Source organism: Sciurus vulgaris (assembly GCF_902686455.1).
Source record: "Sciurus vulgaris genome assembly, chromosome: 1".
Taxonomy (NCBI): domain Eukaryota; kingdom Metazoa; phylum Chordata; class Mammalia; order Rodentia; family Sciuridae; genus Sciurus; species Sciurus vulgaris.
In genome coordinates, this window is record NC_136461.1 from 88,658,459 (window position 1) to 88,686,220 (window position 27,762).

General features: G+C 38.7%; 1 pseudogene across 1 annotated transcript; it reads right to left on the reverse strand.

Moving 5' to 3' along the window:
* Positions 1 to 21,780: 21,780 nt before the first annotated feature.
* On the reverse strand, positions 21,781 to 26,269 carry LOC306654113 (cysteine protease ATG4C-like; annotated as a pseudogene). Its single transcript has 2 exons — positions 26,221 to 26,269; positions 21,781 to 23,030 (listed from the first exon to the last, which is right to left on the reverse strand). The product of its transcript is annotated as a cysteine protease ATG4C-like (transcript).
* Positions 26,270 to 27,762: the final 1,493 nt, after the last annotated feature.

Below are 27,762 nucleotides of genomic sequence, written 5' to 3' on the forward strand. Positions count from 1 at the left end.
CCATGGGTTCAATTCGCAGATTCACATATAAATAAATAAATGTGGCACAGGAGACCCGGGGCCCAGGGTTACACCACGTGCATCTAAAGATGGCGCTTGGCAGAGAGCAAACGGCATCCTGATTATGCCTGGAGAAAGGCAGGAAGCGTTTACAATTGGCTGTATGATAATCAGTTCAGCTGCCTAGCTTGTGGACAGATATACTTTACATGTATGATTGAGCTAGTGATCGCTTGACCTTTAACAGGATTGGATGGACATATCTGGTTACAATTGCTTATGCATGAGACTGCTTATATATTGAGGGTGTTTTCTGAATAAAGTGGAAGCTGCTTCATGAACTTCTAAAGAGTACGTGTCTTTTGTCCCGCTGGTTGGGCCGAAAGAGCAAGAAGTGGCAGCAGAGCCGCTTGGAGCAACCCGGGCTGGGAGCAACGGTTGTTGGTAAATGGTGGCCCGGACTGGGATCAGACGAGGATCGGACTGGGAACAGTTGAGGGCTCAGGTAAATGAAAGACAGTTTCGCTAGCATAATTAACGAGAAGGTTTCCCTGTTTGAGGAAACGGTTGCCTTAAGGTTTTAACAGAAGATTCCCCTATAGAGGGAATATTAACAGAAGATTCTCCTAGAGAGAGACTATATTGAAAGGCTGTCCCAAGAGACAGCGAAGGACGTCCCATAACAAATATGTGTAAGTTGCTATTTGGGTTACCTTTCCTTGTTTGCTTTCTGTTTGTTGTTGTTGTTGTTGTTGTGACATTAGTTCGTTTCTGACTGACTTCCAAAAAACCAAAATCTCAAAAACAGCTAAGAGAAGGGGAAAAGATATTAGAAAAAGAACAATCAAGTCGAGCTTCTGAAAGAGAAAGCAGATGTTCAGACCTCTGTGCCTCCGCCAGAGCAGTATTAACTACAGAGATGGGAGTGCAACCAATACCAACTTTGGTTGTCCGCCCATTACATAAAGGAACAGTGGGACTAGTTCTGGGGAAGAGTTCTTCTACTTTAAAAGGATTAAGTATTGTCCCTGGAGTTATAGACCCTGATTTTACAGGAGAAAATAAAATAAAAATCCTTGCTTCTTCACCATGAGGTGTAGCAATAATAGCTCAGGGTGATCGCATAGCACAATTGTTGGTCTTACCCAGCTGCCATGATCAATATCCATCAAAGAATATTATTAGGGGAACTAAAGGATTAGGGTCTACTGGTGGAAATGTGGTCATGTTAACATTGGATTTAAAGATAGGCCTATGACAAAGTTAGTGATAGAATGCAAAAGTTTTGAGGGCTTATTAGATACTGGGGCTGACAAAAGTATTATCAAAATTACAGAATGGCCCAAAGCCTGGCCACTTCAGCAGACAGATCACACTTTAAGGGGATTGGGTATAGCTTCCAATCCTAACAAAAGCACAGCCATATTAAAATGGAAGGTGGCTAACCAGGAGTTATGTTCTCATACTGCCCGATGTAATGCAGTTGCGGGCAATCCTCAATGGAATCTAAACATGCTGACAGGCCAGGGACAGTGCTTACACCTAAGGCTCGAACAGCTCTGAAGCTTGTTGAAACAGCTATGGAAAAGGCTTATCTTGATCATATTGATGTAACTAAGCCTTTATCATTCATTGTCTTGGCCACAAATAAATTACCCACAGGAGTGTTTTGGCAAAAGGGTCCTATTCTATGGGTTCACATGAAATATGCCCCTAACAAGGTCTTAGCCTTATTTACTGAATCTGTGGCAGAATTAATCCTTAAGGTGTTAAAAGCATCCTTTTCCACCTTTGGATCACATCCCTCAACTATCACTACTCCATATACTACTGATCAGATACAATATCTTATTAATAATTCAAATTCATGGGCTGTAGTCTTTACTAATACCTCTGCTGTGTTTGACAATCATTTGCCATCTGATCCTCTTCTCCAAATTTGGAGTCAACATCCTATAATTTTTCCTAAAGTCACCTGAAAAGAACCTATTACAGGAGCTACCCTTATATTTACTGATGGATCAAAAAATGGTACGGGTGCTATTATTATAGATAATGTTACAGAAATATTGTTGTTTAATACTCTGCACAACAAACGGAACGATTAGTAGCTATAGAAGTATTCAAAACCCACCATGGGCCTTTTAACCTATTCTCTGATAGCAAATACGTTGTTAATGCTGTTCAAAATTTAGAATTAACTGGTCTAATTTCCCTCACCTCCACTATTACTAAATATTTGCAGTTTACAAAAACTTATTTGGGACAGAAAAAATCCTTTTTTCTATTGGGCATGTTCGGGCTCATACTGGCCTTCCAGGTCCTTTAAGTTTACACAATGATTTAACAGACATGGCCACCAGAGACCCACACATCTTTAATACGCTTGAAAATGCAAAAACTTTTCATTCCAAATTTCACGTAAATGCTTCCACTCTGTGCACACGCTATAAAATTACTAAGGCAACAGCTGGGAACATAGTCAAGTTTTGTGCTAAATGTGTTACACTTATTCCTAACCCCTCCTTAGGAGTAAATCCAAAAGGGCTTCAGCCCAATCATATTTAGCAAATGAATGTAACTCATTATTCAGAATTTGGAAAACTACAATTCATTCATGTGTCTATTGATACCTTTTCAGGATTTATTATGGCCTCTGCTCTTACTGGAGAAAAAACCAAAGATGTAATAACACACTGTTTACACTCTTTCTCCATCCTAGGAGTTCCCAAACAAATTAAAACAGATAATGGTCCTGGATATACATCCCAGGCCTTTAAACAATTTTGTTCCATCTTTGGTATTCAACATGTCACCGGAATTCCCTATAATTCTACTGGACAAAGCATTGTTGAGCGTGTCCCCATTTAACACTTAAAAACATGCTTTATAAACAAAAAGGGGGAATAGGGGCATCATTCAGATCCCCAAAAGACAAATTGTCTGTTGCCTTGTTCATTTTAAATTTTTTAAATCTGGATTCTGAGGGCCGATCGGCTGCTGACCGTCATTCAGAGCCTAATAAAAAGCATCTACCTCAAGTGCTCTGGAAGGACATTCTATCAGGACAATGGAAAGGCCCAGATCCGGTATTAATCTGGACCCGAGGGTCTATTTGTGTTTTCCCACAGAACACACAATCACCAATTTGGGTGCCGGAGAGATTGGTCAAGGCCTCAACAGAGACCCAAAAAACAGGAAGAAGATCAGGAGGCTTCTCCCGCTGATGGTGCTGGCGATTTCTCACCAAGTTAATGGAGGAGACTCGCGTGAACTATGGGGGATAGTGAAGATGTGGCCCTACCCTGTACCCCTTACCAACTCCTCTATTCTATATCCTCCTATTTTTACAACACTTGGCCACATTTCTGCAGTCCGCTGTTCTATGGGAAAAGAATGGTTTGGGTTTTTGTCCAGGGGAGGTCTTTTGTGTGTTGTATTTGTCTTGTGCATATACAAAATGCATATACATCTGGGCAGAGAAACAGCCATTATTCGCCAAGCTCTCATTGCAATTGTTGCTGGCCCATCCCCCCAAGTCTGGTTAAATATGCTGGACCGGTAGTCAAAGACGGGTAAGATTCATGGGGACCTCATACCACCCTAAGACAGGAAATGAGGGCTAGAGCCTCATTGTCCAGTGACGGGTAAGGATGTTGTTCTGCCGTGGACAAGCTAAGACAGGTACGGTCCCTTTTATAAACAGAAAGGGGGAGTTGTGGCAGGCGAGACCCGGGGCCCAGGGTTACGCCACATGCATCTAAAGATGGCGACTGGCAGAGAGCAAAAGCATCCTGATTATGCCTGGAGAAAGGCAGGAAGCGTTTACAATTGGCTGTATGATAATCAGTTCAGCCGCCTAGCACGTGGACAGATATACTTTACATGTATGCTTGAGCGAGTGATCGCTTGACCTTTAACAGGATTGAATGGACATATCTGGTTACAATTGCTTATGCATGAGACTGCTTATATATTGAGGGTGTTTTCTGAATAAAGCGGAAGCTGCTTCATGAACTTCTAAAGAGTACGTGTCTTTTGTCCCGCTGGTCAGGCCGAAAGAGCAAGAAGCGGCAGCAGAGCCTCTTGAAGCAACTTGGGCTGGGAGTAGCGGTTGTTGGTAAATAAACAAAATAAAAGATCCACTGACACTAAAACATATACATATATATGTGTGTGTGCATATATATATATGTATGTATGTGTGTATCTATATATACAAACACACATATATATATTTATATATTTAAAAGAATATGTAAAGTGTGCTGGGTGAGGTGGCTCATGCCTGTTACCTGTAATCTCAGCAGCTTGGGGTGATCGCAAGTTCAAAGTCAGCCTCAGCAACTTAGAGACGCCCTAAGAAACTCAGTGAGACCTTGTCTTTAAATAAAATATAAAAAAGGACTGGGGATATGGCTAGGTGGTTAAATGCCCTGTGTTATATTCTGGTAACAAAAAAAAAAAAAAAAAAAAAAAAAGAGAGAGAGAGAGAAAGAGAGAGAGAGAAAAAAGAAAGAATGTAAAGAATGTATAAAGTGATCAAAAATTATGTGATTAAGAATATATTTAATTCTTTCAGACAATAATTTTTCAGTAGTGACCTTGATGAATACATTTATTTTGCTGTGTACCTAGTCCTTTGTTTCTAGAAGATCATCCCATTTTTGTAAAGTCCCAATGGATCTTTTTTCCCTAATTTTATTGTAAGCTTATGTGGTTTAAATTTTAATATATGAATATATTCAACTATTTGAAGTTGTCAGCATCGCCTCCAATAAAATACACACAGTAAAATGAATTATGCATCACTGAATGTACACTGCATTGGGTATCATATGTATATTTACTTGTGTCATTGGATTAACTTTTTCTGTATATCATAACATATTGCTTCTTTCTTTCTTTGCATATATCTTATATTTTTAACATTAATGTCATTGATTTGAAAGTCAACCACGTATACCCTGTTCTCTTTTGTTTAGACACAACCTCTGACAAGTGAATCAAATGGTATAACATATATGTGCTTCAAGCAAGTGAGTATAGTTTATTCATAACTTTTTTCCATTTTATCATCAGAGAATAAGTGTCAATTGTCTCGCAAACTGTATGTACTACAGTACTGATGTCACATGACATCTAGTCTCATAGTTGATTATAGTATTTCAATGTTTATGAAAGCAAAAGTAATTATTTGATATTATTAATGATTTATCAAGAGGCAAACATTTTCTATCATTTTTCATACTGGTATTTTGATTATTTAATTAAAATTTTAGCAGTACAGGTAAGGTGTTATGGGTAACTGCTATTGTTTTCTACTAAATACTGAAAACTGTTTTTCTAGTTTTAAACAACAAAAATAAAATGAAGAAATAAACTAAGTATTGATGCTAATGCAAAGTTCCAAAAATTTATTCACAATGTTCCATTTTAATTATTTCCATCAAAACTTTCCCATTCTTTTTCTGTATAAAAATGCTTTTTAAAAACTATTCTAAGTTAAAAGGCATAAATCCACTTCATTGGAGCATCTCTGCTATGTCTAGATTGAAATGTTTTGTAACCTTGTTCTGATAAGTTTATTGGCTATCACAGAGCATTTTAAATTCACATAGTATAAAACAAGCTCTCACCTTTCTTTTTTACTCCTGTCAAGCTACATTTAGGATATGTGTTCATGTTGTGCAATGTCCTACCAGTCAAATCCTCTACCTTGGAAGAAAACCAGAGTCCTGGGGAACAGGGCTCTCCTTGCTGGCCATTTGACCTGAATGTTTCACCACTACAGTAGGTTCAAGAATAACTGCCTTGCCTTGCTATTCTCAAAGGGTTTCTGTGAGTACTAAGTGACAAAATAAATATATATGAGCATTTTATGGCCAATCTATCTTGATAAAAGGCAAGGATACACCCTTTAGAAAACTACATGGCAGTTCAATTCATGTATACTATTACATTATGATAAAATTTCTCTTTCTACTTGGGCTCAACACCACAGCTTTTGAATTACAAAATCACTGATTTTCTTAATATGTACTGCTTCTTGTAATTGGAAACTGTGTATTGACATAGTATATATTTCTGGTATACATAATCCAACTCAACCTTATCAATTAATTCTCATAAAATATTTACTAGATATGTATTCTCAAAGTACATGAAAATACGTATCTAGTATCTATAAATAACGTGAATGTCACCTACCTGAATTATTTGCCATTAAAAGACAAACAAACAAGGTTACTAGATACACATCCTAACTTACTAATCTTACTAGACAGGTTATAAAAGTTTTTTCAATCCAGAGTGTGCAATCCAGGGTAAACAAGTGACTATTGAGTTTCTGTCATGAAAACTGCTTACATGGTAATACACTTATTGACTTAATCCAAAATTGCAAAATGACTGTCCTTTATATCACTTAGTACATCACAAAACCAAGCTCTTCCTTCAGAGATGTGCACTGTGCTCCCCCTATGGCAATACATAAATGTCAGGAGTTTTTAGAAATGTGAAATTGAATAACTTCAACTGGCCTTTCAGGGAACTGCTACATAAAGCTTTTCCTGAAACATTCTTGGAATTTTTTTCATGTCAATGTGTTTGAAGGAATTATACTCCTATGAATTGAATGCATTTTCTTTTCCTGTTTCTCTAACACTTTTTCCATGTATCTGTGTATTTAGAGGCATGACCATCTTTATTAATTTGAAAATAATACTTCTATTGTGGAACTTCTACCTACAGACTTCATGTGTTGTTTGTACATTTTAAAGTAAATTTGTGTCGATTGAAATTTAGAATGAAAATAGAAGGAGAGTATACAAATGAGGAAATTCTCTCTAATACTTTTTTCATGAATGATTGTCAGCATTACAAGATTATCCCTCATGGGTAATCACTTAAATGTTTTTTGCTTTTAATTTGGTTTCATTCCTGAAAAAAGATTTCCACATGAAATATGCATATTTCATTCTCACCCTGCATGAAGTTAGAGTTACCATAAAGGATGAATGAGCTTTACTTTAAAGAAAATTAGCTTGAAGCTATGATTTTTTAAAAAAATAAAATAATTTCTGTAAAACGGGCAAAATAAATTCAGATAGCAGTGTTGATTCTTGCAACACATTATACAGGTTGAATCAGGATCAAGGATTCAATTCATTGGTCACATGAAGACATGCAACATCCTTTCCCTAACTACATCTGTGCTGGAAGTTTCATACATGTTTCCTGGTTGGATGCAGTAGGGAAGACATGAGGACCTATTTAACTGTACTGTAAAGAATTAGTGGAAGGAAGTGGATGCTTTACAGTGGTGAACAACGAGGTATTTGAGTAAGAGAGTCTGTAATTAAAAACCAATGTTAATTAATAATACAATTTGAGTCTAAACATGAGCAATGTATTGGTGAGAGATCCTTAAAACTTCAGAGATTCAGCCAGTTTGAAAATACATGAATAGACACAGAAAAATTAGAAGAGAGAGAGAGAGTAAGGGTAAGAAAGAGATGAAGGAAGGAAGGAAGGAAGGAAGGAAGGAAGGAAGGAAGGAAGGAAGGGCAGGAAGGAGGAAAAAGAAAGATATTAGCTTGTAACATGAAGTAATTTTCACTTCTATTTGGGTGCGGGCTCCAGGCAGAAGTTCTATGAACACTTACAATAGAATATAACATCCTTTCATTGTTTTATATAATACAACACAGGGAAAATAATTAATTCTTCTCATTTTCCAAGAGTGTTGTCAAGCCAGGCATCAGGAATCTGCACTTCAGCTGTCTGCAGCCTGAGTACAACTCAGTTTTCAGCAGCAGGTCTGCATCAAGATGGCTGCAGCAGGTTTTCCTGAGTTGGTAGGAATGCCTACAGATTCCATGTGTGATGCATGGAAACGAAGAACAAAGGGCAGAGGATTGGGAAATGTGAGCTCAACAAAGCAGAATGATGAGTAACGCATTCCCTACTTAGCCCCAGTGCTAGATGGCAGTGGGAAACTTGGTAAATGTCTGATATCAAGAGCCAGTAGGCAGAGAAAAGAGCTACAAAAGGTTAGGTAGTCATACTTAATATAGCCATGCAAATATACTCATTGTCTCCTAATGCCTCAGTCATTTGAAATATATTCCTTTACATTTCCAGTCATCTATTATTTAAGATATTATAAAATTGAAATTCATAAGAAATTCTCCAGAATTACTATCCATATGATACATAGCAACCTTGGTATCTCTATTATAAAAGCTTTCTGTAGAATATACATATTTAATACAGATTGATTTGTTATTATGTAGGTATATGAAGGATGATTTAAAATTCCTGCATGAATGTATTTGATTCCATAAGAATGCTATATTATACAATACAAATTATTAAATTTTGTTAATGATTAATTATTTCTCATTCATATCAAGGTCCATGAATTTATTCATGTCTGGAATGTATATTTGCACTGGTGACATGGGGACCCAGAGTCCTTCAGATCTTCCAGTTGCTCTGTATTTAATTAGTAAGCAGTTGGCCAAAGAAATCATATAAAAGGCACACTTGATTAATAAACCCAAGACCTGGAAATGTTAAACATCACTTTACCCACTTGCCTTTGATGAGAACTATAGCACACATATTAAAAAGATGGATGCAATGCCTGCTGCCATAAGGCTTAAGAGACAGAGCTGTTAATAACCACTGTAGCTAAAACATATTATCATAAGACATGTATTACCAAACGATGTGCATTCGGGTATTAAAATGTGAAATGTGGGGAATGAAAGTGCAGGCACATACACATTCGGTTAGACTGTCATCACTTCACTATGGACCATCATAACTGTAAGGCATCCTTTGTGAGCCCCTGAGAAGCCACAAAGCGAAAACCCACAGTGGAGGTGCTACAGAAATGTGGAGGATCACAAAAGACTGTTACGAACAATCTCATGCCAAAAAATAGATAATCAGAGTAAATGGATACATTTCCGCACACATATGTTCTACGAAGACTGAAACATGAAGAGATGGAAAATGTGAGCAGACCAAAACTGGATGAGATTGAATAAAAGGTATGACATCAGAGAAAAGTCCAGGACCTGACAGCTTCACTGCTCAGGTTTTACTAATCATTTAAAGAACTTAAGCTAATCCTTCAGAAACTCCTCCAAAAAATAATTGAAGGGGAAAGGATGTGCTCAGTCTTTTTTGAGGTCAGTGCTAGGCTTATGCCATAACCAGACAAGACATCACAAAAAGCAACATTCAATTATTCTGGGTGCAAATATCTTTGAAAAAGTACTAGTAAGCCAAATTCAGCAGCACTTCATAGGGATCATTGACCACAATCAAGTGGGAAATGTTACTGGGATACAGGGTGTTTCAACACATGTGAACTAGGGGGTACAATGTATCACATTAACAGAAGGAGGAAGAAACCCATTATAATCATCTCCTTATATGCAAAAAAAGCATTTGATGAAACACAAAATCATATTATGATTAAAATATTTAATGATTAGAGAGATTCATCTCAATGTAATAGAAGCCACATGTGATATGTAAACAGTGAGCATTAGACTCAATGGTGAAAGATCAAAACATGGTTTTTCCCTAAGACTCAGAATAAGACAAGCCCACTCTTGCCACTTCTATTCAGCTTAGTTTCAGAAGTCATTGCCAGAGCAATTAGACAAAAAGAAAAAAATAAAAGATATCTATGTAGGAACCGACAAAGTGAAACTGTCACTCTTTCCTGAGAACATGCTCTTTAATACATAGAAAATCCCGAATATGTCACAAAACATCTATAAAAACAAATAAGGAAATGGAGTAAAGTAGCAGGTCATAAAATTAGCACATAAAATTCAGTATCATTTTTACAAACTAGCAATGAACAATCTGAAAAAGTAATCAAGAGAACAAGCCCATTAAAAATAGCTTTAAAAGGAGCTTAGGGATAAATCCAATCAAGGGCTGAATGATCAATAAACTGAAAAGTATAAGGCATTAGTAAGAGAAATTGAAAAGACACAAATGAATAAAAATATAGCCTATGCTCACATATTGAAAGAATATAAATGTTAAAATGTCTACCTAAAGAGATGTACACATTGAATTCAATCTCTGTCCAAACTCCAATGCCATTTTTTAATAGAAAAACATCCTAAAATTGACATGGAACTACAATGAATAGATAAGTGAATAAATGAATTACCAGGACAATTGTGAGCAACAAGAAAAAGCTGGAGACATCAACTATCAGATTTCAAGCAATTAAAAGAGCATGGTACTGGCATGAAAACAGACATTGGCCTATAGAAGACAGCTGAGAGTCCAGAAGTGACCCCACATGAGGATGCCCTGGGGTTCTGATAAAGATGACAAGAATACACACTGGGAAAAGGACAGTCTCTCTGATAAATGTTGAGAAAATTGCCTATTCATATGTAATAAGGTTGAAGTTGGACCTCTATCTCACACTATATGCCAAAATCAACTCAAAGTGTATTAAAAACTGCAGCAAAAGTCCTGAAAACTCTAGAAAAGACACAGGGGAAATGCTAAACAATAGTGACCTGGCCAGTGATGTTTTAGACATCAAAACCCAGATAAAAATGGCAAATATGACTGCATGAAAATAAAAAGTTCCTGTAAACAAGGGAGAAAAAATACCAGCTGAGTGGGGAAAATACCTGTAGTTCAAAAATATATGGGCAACTCATACGACTACACAGAAAGAAAACAAGCTCACTGGCTAAACTTTGGGAAAGGGCCCTGAATAGACACTTCTCAAAAAGAAGATAGACAAGTGGTGGATAGATCTGGGAAAGCAGGCACAGCAGATGAATACCACAATGCAGTACCGCCCTCACCTGCCAGAATGGCTACTCTCAGAAGGGTGTGCAGGAAAGGGAGATCTTGCACACTGGGGATGGGAATTATGCTGTTCAGCCACATGGACAAATGCATGCAGGAGCTCACAAAAGTAAAAATGGAATACCACATGGGTCAGGAATCCCTCTTCCATGTATTTACCAAAGAGATCCTAGATCAACCTATCCAAAAGACATCTGCACCCCTGTGTCCATTCCCAGCACTGTTCATATTAGTCAAGGTATGAAATCAAACTTAGTGTCCATTAGCTGGTGAATGGATAAGAAAGTGGTGTATGTACATGTGGAATACTACTCAGCTGTCAAAAAATATTGAATTCCTGTCAATTGTTTCAGTGTGAGCAGAAATGAAGAACATTATGCTAAATGAAATTAGCCAAGCTCAAAATACCAGTATCACCTGTTCTCACTGACAGGACAACCCAAACAAACAAACACACAAGCAAAAACTGAACTCAAAGAACAGAGCAGAGTGGTGGTTGTCAGATGCAGGGATACGGCTGAAATGGGAAGATTGTGGTCAGAGGGTATGAAGTCTCAGTTACACAGGGGGAAATGAATGTTTTCATTCAGATGTATTATACAATATTGTAAACATACTGAATCATAATGCACTGGGCATTCCAAAATTGCTAATAGTAAATTTCAAAAGCTCTTGCCACAAAAAAATATGAGTATTTGAGGTAGGGAACAAGGGAATTTGATTATTACTCCACATTGTATTCATAATTTGTAACCCTGTCTCCTGGAAACATGTACAATTATAGCTTGTCAATTTATAATTTTTAAAAAGTTAAAAATGTACTTATTTTTAAATGGGTGAAGAAATGACATAGATTGGGCAAGGATACAACTTGTTTTGGAGATTTAAGTTTGCAATGATGAAAATACTTTACAAAATTAGGAAGAAAACTGAATTTGAAAAGCAATCCTTAAGAGTCAAAAACCAGATGACAGAAATTACCCCAAACATGGGTGAAGTTAGTAGCATAGCAACAAAGAAACAATATTGAGAGATTGTAGAACACAGTAATTTGATTCTTTGTGCAAAGCCTGGGAGATTTTCTTAAAGTGTCTTGGTGATCCTACAGTTTAGGGAACTTGTGGCATTGCTATATGATGGGCGAGGCAGTGTCTGCAGGAAGCAGAGCTGTAATTTTGTTGGTGACCATGAGAGCAGGATTTTTCACCTGCAAGAGGGCACAGAAGTGTTTCATCTGGCTTTCTGCTGCTTTGCAGAAGCAAGTCTGTCCTGAAGTCTAGCTCCTTCATCATCCAGGAACAAAAGACTCCATCTTTTTCTATTTTCTCTCAAGTTATTTGTTGACATTTCTTTGTCCTCATTAAAAGGGAGATTTTGACAGGCACTGAAACCAGGGAGAATGCCATGTAGGGACGAAGGCAGAGGTGCAGGTGATGCTTCTCCACTCCAAGAAATACCCACAAGGCAGCTGACCTGGAGAGCAGGAGAGATGTGGAGCAGGCTCTCCCTCCACCCTGCTGATGCCTTGGTCACACGCTTTTGGCCTCCATATCTAGGGGAGAATGTGTTTGCCTGGCCAGGGTCCTTTGTTGGGACGGTGAAGAAGAGTCACGCTCCAGTGCTGAAGTAGTCTGGTGTTAGTCCAGATAAGGCCAGTGTTATTTGGGGTTCCAAGTCCAGAGCTGAGTCAGGAACCAGAGGGCAGGCACATTACTTGGGAGGTGACCTCAGGAAGGCTTAGTGGGTGATCTGGAAAGGGGACAGGGAAGGAAAGTGTCAGGTACAGGGCACTGCCCCATGTGCTATCTCTAGGAAAATATAGGAGCTGGAAGGAAGAGGAGGAAGCCCCCCAGGGGCCATGGCCAAAGATCAGGGTCACTGGGATGTTCACCAGTTCCTGTCAGTACCCCATCAGGCCTGCTTGCACAGCATAGGGGTTCACAGGTCTTCTGTCAGAGCTTCATAGTTCAGGACAAAGCATCCATGTACTGCCCTGTGTGTTGCAAAGGTGACTGCAAGTCCCCTCCAGTGCGTGAGTCGATGTTTGCACATGTCAATCCTGAGTCCATCAACACACAGGCAAAGGCAGAAGGTGCAGACGCAGGCAGAGCTCTGGCCTTTGTGTAGTCCTTTCCTCTATGAATATGGGTTCTGAACTGGCTTCTCACCAAGGCAGAAGAGTCAGTGTGCTGGGCCATTGTGCCTGGGATTCTGTTCTGTATGCAGAGAAGTGAATAGATTTGCAGATATAATAAAGCTTCTCTATGGTGAGAACATTCATGTCTTTTCTAAATTCCTGATGAAACTGAACCTCCATTGTGGTGGTATCAAGAGGTGAGGCCTTTGGGAAGTGAAAGTTCCAAGGGCTCCACCCTGAGAAATGGAATTAATGCTCTCATCAAAGACTTCAATGACCACCTGGACCCCCTTTCTCTTCTGCCATGTGAGGACACCTGGGCCTTCTATGAGGAGCTGCCCTCACCAGATGCTGATCTGCTGGGACCTTGACCTTGACTTTGTAGGCTCCAGAACTGTGATGATTTAACCTGTTTTATTTATAAATTTCCCAGTCTTAGGTAGTTGGTTTTAGCTGCACAAATATACTAAGGCAATTCCCTCTTTGACTGAGTTCAGATTCATCAGAAGGTGATCATCCTAGAGGGGCCTGACCTTACCAGTGAAGTCCTTTGAATGCCAGTCTAGCAGGGAGGAAGGGGAAGCAGCAGGGACTTTCTGCTTCAATGGCTTTTAAAAGCAAAGTGCTGGGAGTACTAAAGCCCAATGAAGTGGATTCTGCCAACAACCTGAAGAACCTGGAAGTGGGTCCTGGCCCATCTGTGCTTTCAGATGAGAACAGGTCAGCCACAGCTGGATGGCAGTCTTGTGAGAACGTAGAGAGCCATGCCCAGACCCCTGACCTGCAAAAGCTGAGATGACAAAAGTGTGTGCTCCTATGTTACATAACACAGGTAACCAACACAGATACATAAATATGGTATTAGGGGAGATGAATTAATATAGGTGGAGAGAAGTGGGAGATGGAGACAAGAAAAAAATGCATTTTCATATTTTTATAGTAATATACATGTTTAAATATGCATTAAATTTTAAAATATAATTGGAAAATAATTTGCCAGTGTAAAATCTTAGCTGGGTGCCACTGAGAGATGTGTCAAAAAAGAGCTGTTTATATACATATTGAACAGGGCACATTTTAACCCTTGAAAAGGAACAACTGTAGAGCATGGTGAGTTGAAGATTGTGAAGGCAGAAGCATGCCCACCTGGCTTTCTAGAAGCTCCTGTACTGTGTGTTCCAGTATGCATCATGTTATGGCACAGAATCCACATGACTACCCTTTGTCCTCAGGGGAGCTGCAGCTGAGCGGTGTCCTGTCGATTACTGCATTTGCTAGAGGTGCGGCTGAATTTCTGCTCGCTGTCTGCTTCTGCAAGCAGTAGCCAGAGTCCCCAGGCATTGCACGGTGTGTCTGTGAAGAATAAAGGCACCCAATGGTCACAGAAAATGCATGAGGGGTTGCCTCATGCACAGCCTGCCTTGCCAAAGCAGCCCACCCCTGCCTTGCCAAAGCAGCCAGCTGAACAATGCATGGAGCCCTCCTCCTCCCCCTTGGAATTGACCAAGTGTTCTGGTATCATGTTGATAATTCAGGAAGATACAGGGATAAATAACAGGAGAAAGGAACTGTTGCAGATAGAGAGAAGGAGGATATGAGGCTGGCAGGGCCAGGACCTAGGGCGATCCATTATTCCGCAGCAGTTACAGTTTCTTATGGAGGCTTCTCCTGACATGTGGGCACCAAATACTTTCAGTGTAGTTTCTCAGCCAACCCCAGGTCCTCCCACCAGATCAAGTTTGGTTTTACCGAGTGTTGGAGTTCGTGAATGCTGTCAAAACACAAGAGAGATGATCAACCCTACACTGTGTGTTTTAAGAAAATTGGACCTAGTTACTGTGACTAGTGAATGCAAAAGCAATCCATGAAGTCGATTCCTCATGCAAACTGTCCTGCTATGGCCCTGTGGGCTTCTGCTATATTGACGTGGAAATTCAGTACTGCAAAGTGCTAGGAGGGACTTTATCTACCAAGGTGATTTTTAAAAGCATGTTCTGCTTTGCAAAGAAAGTGCTTGGGCCCAGGGTCGCTATGCGGCTGCAGGTCTGGATGGTGCAGCGGCGGCTTTGGCAGGAGGCAGAGGGTGGCTGGAGTTGAGTGCCTGGACTGCACATGTGGAGAAGGGGCAGCAGCAGCATGGCGACTGGAGGCACCCCCGCCCCCTTCAAAGGCTTAGGGGTGCTCTCGACTTTCGCGGCCCTGTCCCCCCTTCAGCTCTGTGCCTTAGGCAAGGAGGCCGGCTTGTGGGGTTCAGTGGCCCCTGCTGAGGGTGCCCAGTGCTCTGGGCCGCTAGGACTAAGGCATTGGTAGAGGTGGTAAGGACGGCCTCAGCAGGTGGGGAAGATAAAAGCTGAGCTGGGAGATGTAACACCACAATATTAAACAGCTGGAGAGATTGAACCAGGTCATCTTTTCAGTCAGCTACAATGACAGTTCTACAAGGATGTGCTGGAGGTTGGCGAGCTAGCAAAACTTGCCTGTTTCAATGATATTGCTCTAGGTGCAGTATGCACAGGGTGGATGGTTCACAGAATCAGAAGAGACTGCATCACGACCCTGGGATGTCTTGCATCTTAAGAAGGCTAGGAATAGGAACTAAAATGTTAAATCATGTCCTAAACATCTGCGAAAAAGATGGCACTTTTGACAACATCTATCTGGACGTTCAGATCACAGTGAGTCAGCAACTGACTTCTCCAGGAAGTTTGGCTTTGAGATTATTGAGACAAAGAAGAACTACTATAAGAGGATAGAGCCGCAGATGCTCATGTGCTTCAGAAAAACCTCAAAGTCCCTTCTGGTCAGAATGCAGATACAGAAAACAGACAACTGAACAAGTTACAAATGAACTTTCTTGCATTTGCTTGTTGCCAAATAAAAAAGAGGCCCATTGATTCCCTGCCCCTGTCCCCCACCCCTTTCCTAAGCTTTCTTCTCTCTTCGTTCTTGTTTTTCCTCATTTCTTCTCTTTCCGCTAGAAGTTTTAAAACTTTCAAGGAATTTTAAAAATAATCATGTTTGGATTGTTATTCTTTTTCTTTATTCTTTCTTTTTTGTGTGTGTGAGATGGTTGGATTGAAAGGAGAAGGTACATCTGTTTATTCTCACAGTTAAAATGTATGCTCCCCAAATTTTGGGTAGCAGATGATTTCAATTTTTCCCCATATTTCCTGCTTTCATATTGAAGGGCAGTGCCTACAAATATTGCTTATTTCTAAAGCTAAAAAGAAGCAGCAGTGATATCAGGTGTCAAAGGAGTAACTAGCTTAGGGAGCACACTTAGAAGAAAATTATAATGTGGTTCCGAACGTTCATGCATTTAATAGACATTTGTAGAGTATAATCTACCTGTAAGCTATGTTCTTGACATTGGGAAATCAGTTAGCAAAAACACAGGAATCTCTGTCCACATGAGTCCAGTGAGGGAGACAGACCAAAAAAATAATAAATAATAAATAATAATCTGTTCATTGGATGTATTAGATTGCTTGGGCAGCCATAACAAAATACCATGGATTGATTAGCCAAATTACCAGTGTGTTGTCAGGTTTTTTTTTTTTTTTTTTTTTTCTCTTCTGGGACAAAAAAGAACTGACAAGAACAATTTCAGAGGAGGAAAAATTTATTTGGGATCCATGATATCAGAGGTCTCAGTCCACAGCGAGCTGAATCCATAGCTCTGAGCCCAAAATTGATATCGAACATCATGGGGGCAGGGTGTGGTGGAGGAAAGCTGATCTCCTCATGGCAGGGTCTGGAAGTAGAAAAGGGAGCACAAGGGAGAGGGGCCAGAAGGATGAAGGTCCTTCCAGGGCACTGTCCCAGTGACCCACCACCTTCAGCCTGCCCCAGCTGCTACAGTTACCACCCAGTTAGTGCATTAAAGCAGGATGGACTGATTAGATCAGAGCTCTCAGACTCCATTCATTTCTGAACATTTCTTGCAGAATCACGAATGGTTTGGGACATGCCTTGGATCCAAACCATAACACACATGGTCACCTTTTTACCATAGCCTCACACTGGTGTGTACATGCAGAGAGAGGAAAGAGAGATGATGTTTCTGGTGCCTCAGCTTATAAGGACATTAATCCTTGTGGGGGCATCTGGAATTCCATCCAGTGCTTGACAAAGATCCTCTGGAGGATGTTTGCAAAGGCTCATCCTAAAGGGAATTGCCGGATGTTTTGCTCCGGAGCATGGTGTTTTTTTCTGCTGTGTTTTTCTGATAATATATTACTCATTTCAGTCTGAACGGATTGCTTAAGGGGATGAGGGGAATACAACAAAAATTCCAGAAAATATTACCTACAATCTAAAAAACAATGGGTCTTTACCACTAACAAAGTCAAAAATAATTTTGCAACCGTACAATGAGTCCCTGAAAGCCTCTGGAGAAAATAGATATAGATCTGCCTTTGTCTCCAACAGGCTGGTTAAATTCTAATGATGGTTTTGTTTATGTATGGTGGTGGGGTAAAAAAATAAGGTTTCACAACATTCCTTCCTTCCTACAAAGAATAGGTCACTCCTATAATAAACGTTGGTACACAATGACCACTGCGACTGCTGCCCTCCTGTAACCCTTAACTCAGCAATTTAGATATTAACCAGATGGACCTAGTAGAGATGGTCACATGAGATTGTCTATCGCTTTAACCGCGAGAGTAATAAAAATAGTCTTAGGTCACATAGAGTTTAGATATTAAGGAAATAAACATTGTATTAGCTCATTGACATAGTTAGATATTCTTAAAACAATTGTGATTAGGTAAGGATAATCTGTAAGGTTACTGTTTTCTGCCTATGCTTGGAAACTTCTTTAATTTCATTAACCACACGACTGCCATTATAGTCTGAAGAAAAATGTATATAAACCCAGCCTTCCCCAGAATAAAGTGGGAGTGATTGCACCAGAACTAGAGTCTGTGTCTTTCATTCTCCATCCATCGCCGACGCTGTCTCCCTGCGCCCCGTTTACCTGTGTGGAAGCCATGGACTCCTGCTAGGGCTGGACCCCGGCAAATCCTATTGTATTAGGGTCCCATATACATGACCTGGTTTGGTCTTAATTAATTCTTAGTTTATTTCATTTCCAAATACTACCATGCTAGAGGTTAGGGTTTAGTATGTGAACTTTGAAAGGCCACAAATATTTAGCCTATAACATTTACTAATCAGAAATAATTTGGTTATTGACTATGTTCTAGGAATTTTCAGTGATAGATAAAACTTAGGTTTCAGACATCAATAAATGGCATGGTAGCCATCTATCTTAGTGCTTCAGATTTTGTTTCTGTGTAAGTTAGTTTTTCAGAAATAAAATGTTACATCTCATCATCTAGACCCCTTAGTTTTGCATGTTTGTCATAAAAATCTCAAGTTCAAACATGAGCTTCATACCCTTTGTAAAACATTACTTGGTGATATTTTCCAGTTCAAACAAAGTTCACATGATAAATTCCTTCTTGAGTTTGTTCCAGAGGAAATCATGTTTTTACAAAACATTGTTTTGCTGTCTTTTATTAGAATATGGGAAAAGCAATCTCAAAGTGTCTCCTTTTACCCAGCTCCCAAATCTTAGGAAAAAGTCCTTTACAAATGCTAGTCTCTAGATGACTCCAAGGATAAGAACAACACTACTCCTTCAACTGCTCCTTGGAGATCACTGTGTAAACATTGGGCACATGGGTAATAAGGGGACTCTGAAGCTCCACTATGGGTCTTGATGTCTTTGCTTTGCTTTTACATTTATCTTCCCCTATGGCTGGTAGTACCTCTTTTTAAATAAAATTATAGATGTTAATCTATAAGTATATAATATAATAGCTGGCAAATAGAACAAAGCAAAATATTTCAGGAATCTACACATTTGTCTCCATCTCTTCATCATTCCATGTGTTATAGTTTAGACCTCACATGTCCTCTAAGAGCTCATGTATATAGGCTCGGTCCCCAGTACAGTAGTATGCAGAGGAAGGACCATTGTGTGGTGACTGAATCAAAAGCACTCTGACCTCATGAGTGGATTAATCCATTTATAGATTCATTGCTACCTGGACTATTGGAATGTCGTGAAAACTTTAGGGGTAACACCTTGTTGGAAGAAGTAGACCACCATGTTTCTTCAGCCTCTTCCTCCCTCTCTCTCTCTCCACCCTCCTTCTTGGCTGCCATGAGGTAAGCAGCTTGGTTCACCACTATGCCCCCTGCCATGATGTTCTGCCTCAGCAGAGGCCTAAAAGCTATGAGTGCACAAACTAACTCCTAGAATTCTTTGAAGAAAATCTACATCATAGTAAAATAATGAGTTACATATAATATGCTGGATTAAAATTCCTGAGCATTAAATGAATGGTAGCCAGTTAGAGATGACAAATAAATCTGGAAATTCCACAAGACAATAGAATTAGCAAATCCCACCTGCGGAGGAGACAGAGATCTTCTCCCATCTATATTCAGCATCTGTATTCCCTGTTTTCCACAGTGTTGAGAGGCATGGGCTTCAGATAACCTTCTACCGTATCTCCTGCTCCACAGGACAAGCTGGCCCCACACATTTCTTCATGTGCACTTCAAAAAACATTCTCCATAGAAACTTTATTTTTCAATGTAAAGGGTAGAATGTAGAATATATTCTGTAATCTAGGAAACATTGGTGGTGCCACCCTCCTCGTGGACTGAATTCACTGTAAAAACTTAATGGAGAGTCCCAGCTTTTCATCCACCAAGGCTATGTCCTAGGAGCACAGCTGTGATTAAGCAGAAGTTTTGAGGTTCAAACCACCCATCTTCTTATTAACCCATTGGACCTAAATACTGACAGCAGTCCACTTCTTAATCTTCATCACTATCTCAGATGATGATTTGCAGGAATATAGAACTGAAGTATTTCACATCTTATTTGCTCATAGTTGAAAATTTTGTTTGTTCATTTGATTGTTTTGCTCAACACTAAGTGCAGGCCTAGATGGGACAATGCAGGTGTGTCACCTACCTGTCACCTATGTCACCTGGTGGGAGACTTCTATTTGGAAAAAAATAATCAGGAAACATGTTAGCTCTTCAGGAGAAAAGTACACAAGGCCCAAGAAAGAATGTGGAAACAGAACTTCCCTAGAGAGATGAGGGTGTTTAAAGGGATAGTGTTTTTCCCCCCTAATTCAAATTTGCAAAAGAGAAGAAGTATCAGACCTTTCCATCTGAGTGTTTCTAACCCAAGCAGTGACATCTGACCACAGCATGAAGGTATTTCCCACTCTGAGAGGCCAAGTGTTTTCAGAGAGACCTAACAATCCTCCAGGCACATCTGGTGCTGCTTCTGTCTATACCACAAATCCCTGGGGCTCTGGGTGGGTCTGGGTTCAGGGGGCACTTTATTTGAATTCTTAGAAGCCCTCAGGGGGCCATTCTTGTGGTTGAACATGATGTGGAGTTACACTGGTTGTGGATTCATGTACGAGCATAGGAAAGTTTTGTTGGATTCATTCTACTGGCCCTCCTATCCCCATCCTCCCTCCTTTCCTTCATTCCCCTGTGTCTAATTCAATGAACTTCCATACTTCCACTCCCTATCCTTCATTGTTATGGGTTAGCATTCACATATTAGAGAGAACTTTCAGCCTTTGGTTTTGGGGGACTGACTTATTTCACTTAGCATGATATTCTTAAGTTCCATCCATTTACCATCAAATGCCACAATTTCATTTTTCTTTATAGCTGAGTCATATTTCATTGTGTTTATATACCACATTTTCTTTATCCATTTATCTATTGAAGAGTACCTAGGTTGGTTCCATAGCTTGGCCATTGTGAATTGAGCTGTTATAAACATTGATGTGGCTGTGTCACTGTAGTATGCTGATTTTAAGTCCTTTGGGTATAAGTGGAGGAGTTGGATAACTGGGTCAAATGGTGATTCCATTTCAAGTTTTCTAAGATATCACCATACCACTTTCCTGAGTGTTTGCACCAGTTTTCAGTTCTACCAGCAATACATAAGTGAATCTTTTCCCCTACATCCTTGCCAACATTTAATGTTACTTATATTCTTGAAAATTGTCATTCTGACTGGAGTGAGATGGAATCTCAGTGTAGTTTTATTTGCACTTCTCTAATTGCTAATGATGTTGAACATTTTTTCCTATATTTGTTGACCACATTTCTTCTGTGAAGTGTCTCTTCAGTTCCTTTGCCCATTTATTGATTAGGTTATTTGGTGTTTTTTTGTGTTGTTTTTGGTTTGTTTGTTTTTATGTTCTCATATCTTTTTCATTTAATTTAAGATGCTGGCTCAATAAGTCTTAGTTTATATCACAAATTTATCTTTAAGTAACATATAATGCACTTAAGGCAGATTTACCTTGAAAATGGTCTTGGCTTCTAAGTACTAATACACTGTGGTGCACAAATAGCAAAATCAGAAGAAGATTTATGATGTCTTTTTGGTACTTAACTTTAGATTTAAAAATTGCATATTAAGTTGAATTCTCATAAAATTTCAGTTCTTGAGATGGGAAGCAAATATTACTGTTATTTTATAATTTCCTTTGTCTGATTTGAATGAATGTAGTTACCATTAATAACATAACCTTTAAATTCATGGGAAAAACCAATAGTTTGTATTTACTCTTCATAAAAGACTCAAAAGCAAGCATAAAAAAGTCACCATTATAAAATATTATTGTTTACCTTAACTCAAAATTCTGATTATTTATAATTATATGTATGTCATCACTAGCAAACACTATCTAATTATTAATATATATCCCAAAGTAGCCTCTAGTTGCATTAATATCAGGAGGCTGAGATAGCACTAAAGATTCATTCTCTTGCCTTCTGGTTATTAATACAAACTGAGGCTTTTGATGCTATCTAGTGTATCCAGTCTTTGAGAGGGTCTGTGTCACAGAACCTCCAGGAGAACAATGGGCTCAGATGGAAGACTGAAGACTAAAAGGCTTACAGTGAAAGTAGTATTTCATTAGAGATCTTTGGGAAATAGGAATGCAACCAGAATTGCTTAATATTTATTAGAAAGCAATATTCATTAAACATTTCTCTTTCAGAAAAATATCTTCATATTTTTATATTTTCAAATATTTCTTTTTAAAAGATCATATAAAATTAAGGTATCTGTGAAAATGAAACTTTCAAATTCACTTGTTCCTCTTCATTTTCCCCTTTCAGAGTTCTTCTCAAAGGGCACAAATGTGCTCATCTTTATAGGAGGGCAAACTCCTCTGTGCTGAATCTTTTTAATCTTTTCTTCTCATCCTCTGTGAAAAGGTCTTCTTCATTGGTTGTAGCAGACATAATGTCATAGTCTTTCAAGAGGAAAATTCTTTATGCTGACATCTACACAAGATTGGCAGTAATGAGGATCCATGTAAATCTAACTGTCATCTTGAAATCCAACCAAGTAATATGGCTGTTTCTGTGTACCACCAATAATACCCACACAATATTCAAGGCTTAAAATGTCCATCACAAACTCTAGGTAGTCAGTGTTGGTTCTTTCTTCACCAAGTCTAACAGGAACTAAAATAATAACAGCTTTGTCATCTGCATTACCAAAGGTCATGGAAGCACTCTGTTTATCAATTACATCAGAATTGTAAACTGTACAATCTTGTGCAACATAAATAGTTATTCCTTGTAAAAGTCAGGGTGTCTTCCTTCTTCAACTGTTTTTCTTAAAATGTGGGCAAAAACAGCTGGTCCATACCAATCTCCAACTATTTTTCCAGACTTCTTTCCATACTCTATTAACTGATCTAAGTGAAAGGGAGCCAATGGGGAATCACCAAAGCAAGAGATGATTTTCCTATGACAAATTTCATTTTGCATCTCATGATCCTTAGAATATATCCCAATCGTTTTTTTCAGAGAAATTGTTGGAGTTTTGAGTTCTCTTTCCCCTGAAAGCAATACTTCAAATGATGATGTAATTTTTTTGCAGAGTGGGAAGTCCATGATTCAAAACCTGAATTTTCAATTTTCAATGCGTCAGGCCAGGTCCAAGCTTCATATTTAAAATGATAACATTTTACGCACAATTTTACCAGGGAATTTCTACTAAAATATGTCTTTGTTTTCAAAACCCAACTAAATTTCTTGTTGTTCCAAGCTGATATAAATTTAGTTTTTAACTTGTCAACTTCATTTGTTCCCATGGTCTCCATATTCAAATTCTAAGAAAAAGCTGTTAGTTGATTGCATTCTTTAGTAGAATTGACCTCACACCTGACTTGCAGCAAACAACCTGGACCTGTGCAGCATTGCCTATTCCATGTTCACAGGCTGTGCAAAGTCATCATCATAATCAACCTGGGAAACGCTGCAGCCCTACCAACAGCTGCCACAAAAGCAGCCACACACAGACATTCTGACCTCAGTGACGCAGCCTGGTATTGTTTTTGGAGTTCTTTGTATATCCTGGAGATTAGTGTTCTGAAGTGCAGGTGATAAAGATATTCTCCCATTCTATAGACTCTCTATGTACATTCTTCATTGTTTTCTATGCTGTGAAGATGCATTTTGGTTTGATGCCATCTCATTTATTGATTCTTTATTTACTTCTTTTTCTTCTAGGATGCACAGGGTCTCTGGTCTAATGCCAAGGTCCTTGATTCACTTTGAGTTGAGTGTTGTGCAGGGTGAGATATAGAAGTTCAATTGTAATCTATTACACATAGATTTCCAGGTTTTTGAGCACCAATTGTTGAAGAGGCTATCTTTTCTCCAATGTATATTTATGGTGCCTTTGCCTAGTATGAGAGAACTGTATTCAGTTTGGTATGTCTTGGTGTCTTTTATTCTACTTCTGTGGTTTTCAGTTCTATTTTTGTGCCAATACCATGCTGTTCTGGTTACTATAGGTCTGTAGTATAATTTAAAGTCTAGTATTGTGAAGCCTCCTTTTGCTCCCTGTGTAATGTTTCATCAGTTTCCCAAACAAGGTGGTGAGAGGATTGGAAATAAGACAAGGAAATACAAATATAGAGAAAGCAAGATTCCAGGAACCAACCAAACTCCTGATGGGAGAGAGACTGGTCATGAGCAGGATCCACACATTTATTATATTGTTTAAACATCAAAAGGATTTATTGTGAGAGAGCTTCTTCTTCAAGATAAACAAAAACAAGATTGTAAACAAAGCAGCCTAACCGGGACATATCAGCTTTCACCAATATCTCTTCTACCTCTGGGCAGCCAGGTGTTTGAACTGAAGGCTATTGAACTAATAAATTCTGTGACAGGCACAGAATTTCACCCCTTAACAGGGGCCACCTCAAATGGATGGTTTTCTCAGTATTTGCAAGTAAATGGATGGAAATAAAGAATATATGCTAAGTGAAATAAGCTCTGGACTCTAGAAAACTAAAAGAGACATGAAGGTCTTTGCAGTGACCTGATGGCCATTTAAATGACCACCCATTTTCTGAAAGAATAAAGAGATAAAATATTCAGTTCCACATCGCCTTATCTGCAAATTTATCATCTCCCTCCACTTCTTATGGCAGATGGTTTTAGCATCTTCTTCATTTAAGATCACCAGAAAATGTTTTATACCAAGTACCATTAACCAGTATAGATAAACAAGATTAAGGACAACAATAAACTGCCAGGAGTGCTAACTGTTGCCAAATTAAGTAACTACAATGCAATCCCTCCTCTACTTGTCTGGAGAGTAACACAATGATCCATTCTATAAAGTCACAGAAAAAGAAAAAATTATGCAGTGATATCAAATATTCAAAAAATTTTTTCTTTCCTAGTATTGGTGACTATGGAGAGGGAATGATGACAAAGAGACTCAGGAGATTGTGAGGAGGAGACAAATTGGAAGCTGGTGATGATTACACAACTATTAAACCTGACAAAATATAAATTATGCATTTACAATGGTTAACCCTGAACTAACTGAAATTATTCAGTTCTTTTTATATTGGAATGAAAGTCTCAGGATGACCTGTTATATCCAAACAAGAAAAAACCTTCTAACACACTGATTCACAGCACAGTAGGAATAGAAGCTGCTGCAGCCAGCAACTGGTAGAACATTTTATTGGTAATCCACATATTGCTAAACACTGTGACTAGTCCCCTTGAAGTTAATAATCCTAAGGACTGAGAGTTTGGGAGGATTCTGAGTCTTTTGTAACTTTTCCTATAAGAAACACTCATTCAACTTTTTGTCACTGTGACAAAGAGCCAAGGAAAACAACTTAGGGGAGGAAAGATTTCTTCTGGATCATGGTCTCAGAGGTTTCAGTCTATGGTCAGCTGGCTCCATTGCTTTGGGCCTAAGGTGAGGCAGAACAGCATGGTGGAAAGGTGTGGTGGAGGAAAACTGCTCAATTCCTGGCAGCTGGGAAGTAGAGAGACAGAGAAAGTTGCAGGGGACAAGAAACACTATTCGAGGCTGACCCCTCATGATCTGACTCTGCATTACATTCTCCACCACCTCCCAGTAGGTCATTCAGTCATCATGAGTTCATCCACTGATGACATCAGAGCACTCACAACCCAATCCTATCTTAAAAGCCACCTCTGAATATTGCTACATTGGGTATGAGTCTTTGTTGGATCTTCCAGATTGAAACTATAACAAAACCCAACCACACTGAAGGTTCTCACACTGAAGACCAGAAAAATACTAAGAAGATTGATATTACCACTTTAGGACTTAGCATATAGCTAAACTAACCCAAACAGTGTGAAATCGGTGAATAAAGAAAAAAACCAAGAGAATGAACAATGGAAAAGAACCCAGAGCCCAGAAAATAGGACTCATTAATATAAGTCAACTGATCTTTGACAAAGTTTCAAAGCAATTTAACAGAGAAAGAATAGTCTCTTCAATAAATGGTGCTGGAACCACTAGATATCCACATTAAAGAAGAAAATCTTGACAGAATTCTTACGCCTTTCATAAAATGGATCACAGATGTAAATGTGAGGTGTGAAACTGCAATACTATGCTATGGTGTGAATGTGGCTTGAATGTGTCCCCAAAGATTCATGTGGTGGCTCCTTGCTCCCCACTGTAGCAGTACTGAGGTGATGGGGGCTTTAAAAAGAATCAATCAAGAGAACCTCCGTCAGCATGAAGTTTTGTAATTTCACAAGGAAAACAGGACTGAGTCAGTTCCTATAGATTAGGTTGTTGTAAAGGAGAAGTCTCCTCTCTCTCCTGCTTCTTCTCTCACCTGGTGGTATCTCTAGCACATGCTTCCACTCTGTGCTGCCATTTGCCATGTTGTGACACAGCACAGCCTCTAGCCAAATGTGCTTGCCCATCTCTCATCCAGGATTCTGAGGAAATTAAAACTCTTTTCTTCATAAAGTACCCAGACCCAAGCAATTTGTTAAAGGAGCCCAAAATGGACTAAAACACTCCCTCCAGATAACATGAGAAAATCTAAGCAATATTTGATTTGATGCTGACCCTTAGATACAAAAGCAAAAGAACAATCCAGAAAATAAAATTATTGGTAAGGTGAAATTCATTGAAATAAAATCTTCTGCTCTGTTAAAAGTGATGTTAAGAGAATGAACAAACCCTTCACAGGTGTGAAGAAAATGTTGACAAGATACAGAATTGGTAAAGGACTGGAATCCTAAATATACAAAACTTTTTAAAACTCAACAATATTAAGGCAAGAAATCCAATTAAAAATGTGTGAAATATCTGGTCACCTCACCAAATAAGAAATATAGAGGATGTCAAGTAAGCATTTAAAGAATGTTCAAAATTAGTTTTCACTGTGGCATTGGAAATTAAAGAAAAATGAGATAACTGACACAATTGTTAGAAGAGTTAAAATTTTAAAACGACAACACCAAGTATTGTCAAAAAGTTGATCATATGAGCATTCAGTCATTGCTGGTAGAAATGAAAATGATTAGTCACTTTGGAAGTCAGTTCAGTAGTTTTTTTCAAGACTAAATGTAGTTTTTACCATATAATCAAGTAATTGCAGCTCTAGATACTTTCCAAAATGAGATGAAAAACTTATGTTAACACACACAAAACAAAATGAAACTACACATGAATGCTTTCCACACATTTATTCTTCACTGACAAAAACTGGAAGTAACCAAAATGTCCTTCCCTAAGTGATGGATGAACAAACTGTGGTGAATACCTAGGATGAACGAGTAATTAATAAAATGATGTGAGCTATGGAGACACGAAAAGACATGGAGGAACTTAAAAGATATAAAATGAGAAAGAAGCCAGTCTGAAAACCTACACACTTTGGGATATACCATTACTAGATGACATTGGAGAAAAGTCAAAAGTATAGAAAGAGTAAAAAAGATGAGCAGTTGCTAAGGAGAGGCAAGTGGGAGGAGGAACTGGTGAAGCACAGGGATGTGTTCAGTGGTGAAACTTTCTGTATGATGCTGTAATGGGGTTAATGGCATCCCACATTTGTCAAAATGAACAGAGCTGTCGAACACAAAACATGAAATCTAACTTAATCTATAAATGTTAGTGAATAAAGATGTATCAATAAAGGTTCATCAATTATAACATGTAGTATATTAAGATAAGATACTACTAATATGAAAATATCTTCAGAGAAATGAGGCATATGGGAACTGAGTAACTGCTCAATTTATCTGTATATCTAGAAGTAGTCTTAAAAAATGTCAGGATGGGACAGCCCTAAAACAAAGTGTTATTGGCATCCTGTGTGCATGGTACTTGTTGAGATGCACTGACTTTTTGAGACTTGTTTTAT